This window comes from Gopherus evgoodei, chromosome 14 (assembly GCF_007399415.2).
Source record: "Gopherus evgoodei ecotype Sinaloan lineage chromosome 14, rGopEvg1_v1.p, whole genome shotgun sequence".
NCBI lineage: Eukaryota > Metazoa > Chordata > Testudines > Testudinidae > Gopherus > Gopherus evgoodei.
In genome coordinates this window covers 13,744,877-13,751,391 of record NC_044335.1, presented here as the reverse complement: position 1 = coordinate 13,751,391, position 6,515 = coordinate 13,744,877, and the positions used below count along the sequence as shown (strand labels likewise).

General features: G+C 41.7%; 1 pseudogene; it reads left to right on the top strand.

Annotated features, from left to right (window-relative positions):
• Positions 1-1,095: 1,095 nt before the first annotated feature.
• On the top strand, positions 1,096-3,121 carry LOC115635199 (annotated as a pseudogene).
• Positions 3,122-6,515: the final 3,394 nt, after the last annotated feature.

Below are 6,515 nucleotides of genomic sequence, written 5' to 3'. Positions count from 1 at the left end.
AGCCCTGCTGCTGTGTTTTTCCTGCAACAGGCAGGCCTAAGCCTGTGAGTGACCCCCCATAGCAGCTGCCTGAAGAAGTGCTTGGGGGAATCATGCAGAAGGAGCATGATATTTGTTTGAGTTCTCTCCTCATGGAGGCTGTGCTCCACTTGGTGCAGGACAGCAGTCTCAGAAGGACTCTAGGCCCAGCACCTTGCCTCAGTTTGTAGACTTGTACTGTACCCATCACCAGACTCAGTCTGGCACCGTTACCCCTCACCGGTGCCCAAGAAGCAGTCAAAAAAGTTGGATGGACTGGTTAGGTTAGTTGTGCTGTTGCTTGGGCAGTGTAGAGACCACTGAATGCATAATATTCCTCTATGATGTTCTGTCCTGAGCACAATTGGCATGTTATGAGGTAGTGCCTGTGAGGGACAGGTGTCTGTTTATGTCATCCAGCCATCATGTCTTAGGTCTTCTGGCGGGGGGGGGAGCTTTTCCATCCTGCTTTCATTGGATCAAAGTCAAAGATTATTTTCACAGGGAAGTTAGTAGGCATTTAGAGCAGATGAACATACCACCACAGAGAGCACTTGGCAACCATTTGAGTGTGTGTGACCTATTTAGTTAGAAAATTGAGTCATTCAAATTGAGTTTGTACCATTTGATGTTTTTAATCATTTGGAGGTGCATGCCTAGTTAGGCAGAATGGGTTCCGCAGCACTCCCAGTCAGATTTTGATATGAAGGAAGGACGTATACGTGACTAAAAAAGGTGTATTTCTGATTACAATCAACATTGCTTAATTTTAAGGGAAAGTCATCTTGATCTCTTAATCAATATTTACGTCAAACAGTTGATGAAATTCAAATAGTTAATTGTAGTAAGTGGCATGCATTCTCTATCCTTTACTTTTAATAGTGAACAAGAAAAAGGACTGATAGGAATACAATTTCTTTTTTTTTTTCGTTTATAGTTGATGCAGCCTCATGGCAGATTAAAAAAAAAAAAGTCTAGGGCACAATTTCATAAGCGGAAGGCTGATAAGCAAAAAGAAGAAAGAAAGGTTCATTTCTGAAATATCTCCATCCACTGGCCAAAGATGAAGGTAGTTCAATGTCAAAGGATCAAGCAGAGGTGGAGGCGGAGGTGGGAGTTTCACAAGCTGAAGAAGAGTTTGAAGAACATAATCTGAATATTGAAGACGAATCAAATGAGACACGCGAGGATCAAAACTTGGAAGACTGTGAAAGTGAAAATGTCACTCGTTTGAATTTGAGCTTTAATGATCCTGCTACTTGGGCCAAATGTGATGATCAAGTCCGACAAATTCTGGTGGAACATGGGCCAGAACAAGTTCAGCAGTTCAATTTCCCCAAAGATAGTAAGCGAAGAAAATTCTCGACAATTCATTACAAACGTAGACTTGTTAATGGAGAAGAAATGCACCGTCAATGGCTGCAGTATTCCACATCAAGTGATTCTGTCTTTTGCTTCTGCTGCAAGTTGTTTGGCAGTAGTACTATTGGCATATCATCTCTTTCTGAAAAAGGCTCAAGGGATTGGAAAAACATGTCTGCAATTCTTTCATGGCACGAGAAAAGCAGTGAACATTTGACGAATGTTCAGACATGGAAGGAACTTGAACTGCGACTGAAATGCAAGAGAACAATTGATGAAGAAGAACATTTGCGCTTGATTAAGCAAGAAGAAAAGTATTGGCTGCAAATACTAAAACGTCTGACTGCTTTGGTCAGAGTTCTTGGTGTGCAAAACCTGGCCTTTCAGGGAACACATGAAAAACTGCACACTTCTGGTAATAGGAATTTCCTCAAATTTGTCGAATATCTTATCTTTGTTTGACCCACTTATGGATGAGCATCTTCGCAGGATTAAGGACTAGCAGATGCATGTACATTACCTAGGGAAAGACAAACAGAATGAGCTTATTCAGCTTCTATCCAATGCCATCAAACAAAAAATCCTAGCATCTGCTCGTGCTGCAAAATACTTTTCAATCATTCTAGATTGTACACCAGATGCAGGCCACGCTGAACAAATGACCATGATCATTCGGTTTGTGGATAGGCCTACTTCAGAGACTGAGAATGAAACTGAATCAGTATGCATAAAGGAACACTTCTTGGGATTTGTGTCGCTTATGGAGACAACTGGAGCTGGTATGACAGAAACTATTCTTCACCAGTTAGAAGAGATGTCACTGCCTATAGAAAACTTGCGTGGTCAAGGCTATGACAATAGGAACAATATGAAAGGGAAAGAAAATGGTGTCCAGCAAAGAATTTTGGATATTAATCCATGAGCTTTTTTCATTCCTTGCAGTGCACATTCATTGAATTTGGTTGTTAATGCAGCTGCAAAGTGTTCCTTGGAGGCAACTGCCTTCTTTGATTTAGTTCAACGTGTGTATGTGTATTTCTCAGCTTCTACACATCTCTGGGAAGTTCTAACATGCCACGTATCTAATCTCACAGTTAAACCAATGAGTGAAACAAGATGGGAAAGTCGAATCGATACCTTGAAACCTCTTCGCTATCAGCTTGGTGACATCTATGATGCTCTGGTAGATATCTATGAAGACACTACTCTGACAGGATCATCTGGCAATACATCACGAGTTGATGCAAAGGCTCTTACAAAAGCCATTTCTAGTTTCAAGTTTCTTGTTTCTCTTGTTTTGTGGTATGACATATTGTTTGAGATCAACATAACTAGCAAACAACTTCAGGCAAAAGAATTTGATATATGTGATGCCATTAATCAACTTGGAGAAACCAAGAAGTTTCTTGTGGGCTGCAGAAGTGACACAGCCTTTGAGAAAACATTGGTAGATGCAAGTGAACTTGCGGAGGAGTTGGATGTACCAGCACTTTTTGAACCAGATCCAATCCGTATTAGAAAGAAGAGGAAGCAGTTCACATATGAAGCAGATAAGGAACCTATTTATGATCCGAAAGAAAAATTCAAAATGAACTTTTACTTTGCAGTCGTTGACACAGCAATACATTCGGTTGAAGAAAGATTCACATTGATGCAGCAAATTAGTTCAGTATTTGGCTTCATATATGACGTTTACAGTTTGCAAAATAAAACACCAAAGCAAATTACGGAACATTGCTTGAATCTGGAGAAAGCTTTGCAACATGGTGAATCCAAAGATATTGATGCCTTTGACCTGTGCAGTGAATTGCAAGCTATTGCAAGATGAGTCCAAAGGAGTTCATCACCGCAAGATGTATTGAACTTCATATGGGAAAATAAGCTGACAGATAGTGTCCCTAACACAGTTATTGCTCTTCGCATCCTCTTGACCCTCCCAGTTTCTGTGGCCAGTGGTGAGTGAAGCTTCTCGAAGCTCAAGTTGATAAAAACATACATGCGAACATCAATGTTGCAACAAAGACTTGTTGGGCTATCTACCTTGTCAATAGAACATGACATTGCTCACAGCATTGACTTGGAGGAACTTGTTTCTAAATTTGCTAAACTTAAAGCGCGGAAACATAAATTCTAAATTATAACATGTTACTCTGTGACTGTGTATTGTGTATAATGTATGTGATTTTTTTGGGGGGCGGGGGAGGGACGCAAGATGGAAGTTTCGCCTAGGGCGCAAAATATCCTTGCACTGGCCCTGAATACAAATATTTCAGGCATCTGAATAAAATTTATGACCACCACACTGTATTGCTTAAGTAATTCATTATTCTAACTTGAAACTGCACTTACTGTTTAAACTACTGGCTTAACAACAATCACCTTATAGTACCCACAAGTATTTTTGCTGCTGATCTAAATAAATATCACCATTATTCATATTGGTTATTTATATTACTGTATCAGCTAGAACAGGGTAGGCAACCTATGGCATGCGTGACGAAGGTGGCAAGTGAGCTGATTTTCAGTAGCACTCACGCTCAGGGCTGGATCTAGCAATTTTGTCGCCCCAAGCATGGCGGCACGCGTGGGGGCGCTCTGCTGCTCGCCGGTCTCGTGGCTCCAGTGGACCTCCCGCAGGTGTTTCTGCGGAGGGTCCAATGGTCCCGTGCTCCGGTGGAGCTGCCGCAGACGTGTCTGCGGGAGGTCCACCAGAGCTGCAGGACCAGTGGACCGTCCGCAGAAATGTCTCTGGGAGGTCCACCGGAGCCGTCTGCCGCCCTCCCGGCAACCGGCAGAGCGCCCCCTGCAGCGTGCCGCCCCAAGCACGCGTTTGGCACGCTGTGGCCTGGAGCCGGCCCTGCTCACACTGCCCGGGTCCTGGCCTCTGGTCCAGAGAGCTCTGCATTTTAATTTAATTCCAAATGAAGCTTCTTAAACATTTTAAAAACCTTATTTACTTTACATACAACAATAGTTTAGTTATATATTATAGACATAGAAAGAGACCTTCTAAAAACATTAAAATGTATTACTGGCACGCAAAACCTTAAATAAGAGTGAATAAATGAAGACTCAGCACACCACTTCTGAAAGGTTGCCAATCCCTGACCTAGAACATTCAACCAAGATCAGCATGGCAATGGCGGGCTGATGCACTTCTTTACCAACGTTTGCTTGCTCATGACCAAATACCCAAAGTATGCAACAGGCAAAGGTTATCACCATCCTCTAAATGGGGAAAGCAGTCACTGATCTAAAACTCCCAGCCAACATCCTTAGTGTGCATTAAGTACAAGCTGTTGGAAACAATGCTACTCAAGAGACTTACATCCATCTTTAAGACTACATCCCTAAAGAGCAATACAGGATGAAGCACCTGCAATCAGGTAATCACACAGACAACCTACATCAAAGTTTGCCACTAGTGTGCCTACTCAAGTTTGCAGTGGCCTTTGTGTCATATGCTGATGCCAAGTCCACAGTCTAGTGCCATGATCTGCTTCTGAAAATGTCAAAGTGCATCGCAGAACAGAGCTGAACTTACTCACAATTTTGCTTACCAACCAGAAGTTTCACTGACATCTAATGGAACAGACCAGCAGACCATATCTACTGAGCAGTGGGCTCCCACAAGGAGCTGCTTTGGCACCATCACTCTTTTTAATATTTATATCAGCAACGTGCCATTGACCCCATCATGGAAATTTCGATACATGGATGATCTCATGCTCACCATAGAGCAAGTACTTTCAGCCAAGCAGAATGAATCCTCACAGAGCTGAAAATACTGGAAGCATACTACTCATTATGGCAATTCTGACCAAAAGCTCAAAAAAAAAACCCAAACCAACCCAGCCATCTCCACATTCCACCTGAGGAACCACGATGCAAAGACATCCCTGAATGTTCCTTTTTGTGACATCAAAGTCAGGTAATAGGATTTTCCAAAACATCTTGAGGTGGTTCTGGATCATAATCTCTCATACCACCAACATCTGACAAAGACCACTACCCAATAAAGGCAGGAACAATATAATCCACAACCTAGCATTGACCAGTTGAGGAGCATATGCTCATATCTTGAAGTCAAGCACCTTGGCCCTTGTCTTCTCAGCAGCTGAATATTATGTGCCAGTATGGGCAGGCAGTATACAAATGAAACTTGTTGACTTGCAGTTGAATGTTTCTATGATAATTGTCACAGTAGTGCTTAATTCATCACCAACAGTCTGGTTTCTCTTCCTCGTGCATATCTTACCATCATACCTCTGAAGAGAATCAGCAATAATGCAAGAATATGAGCATATAGTAACAAACCCAGATTTGGCCATCTACAATCCTCTCCAACCCCCACCCACCCCATCCTGATATGACACCTTTAGCCCTTTTCAGTTAGCAACCAAAGATGTTAAAACCTTGGGACTGTCATCAAAAAACACATAGTGGAGACTCTGGGAAAAGTAGCAGGGTCAAGAATCAAGAGGTGATTACAGATCCTAGCACTAACCAGCTGGCTTCACAATACCACATAAGATATGTATTACAGTGAACTGCATCAGAACCTCACATGCGCAATGCAATTACCTATGACACAAACAGAAAATGGACTGCCAGATTTGTGAATGTGGAGAGGACATCATGGAACCATGAAACCAGAACCTTCTCTGAAGGAACAGCTTTGATTCATTCCATGTCATAGGAAGCCACAGAGTAGATGACAAACCTGATCAATTTTTCGTGTTACTTTTTAATTTGCCATATGAAGGAAGAAGGATGTCAGCATGCTAAGAGCTGCATATACATATAAGAGACAGTCATCCTCCTGAAGAAATTATAATGTAAATAGATAAGACAGACAAAGAATCTGTTATATCCATTTTATAGATGAGCTAACTGAGGCACAGAGAGGTTCAGTAACTTGTCCAATGTTTTATAGAGTCTATAGCAGAGCCAGGATTAAAAATCACTCTTCTTCCAATGTTTATATAATTTTCCATTAGCTAACTGCAATGCTAATCTTACTTAGTACTTTGCCGGATAAAAACCCTTCCAAATCCTACCTATAGTCATCATTTTGAACCCTATGTGTACATGTCAATTATACAAATGATAGTGTTTTTTATGTTGCTTTCTAC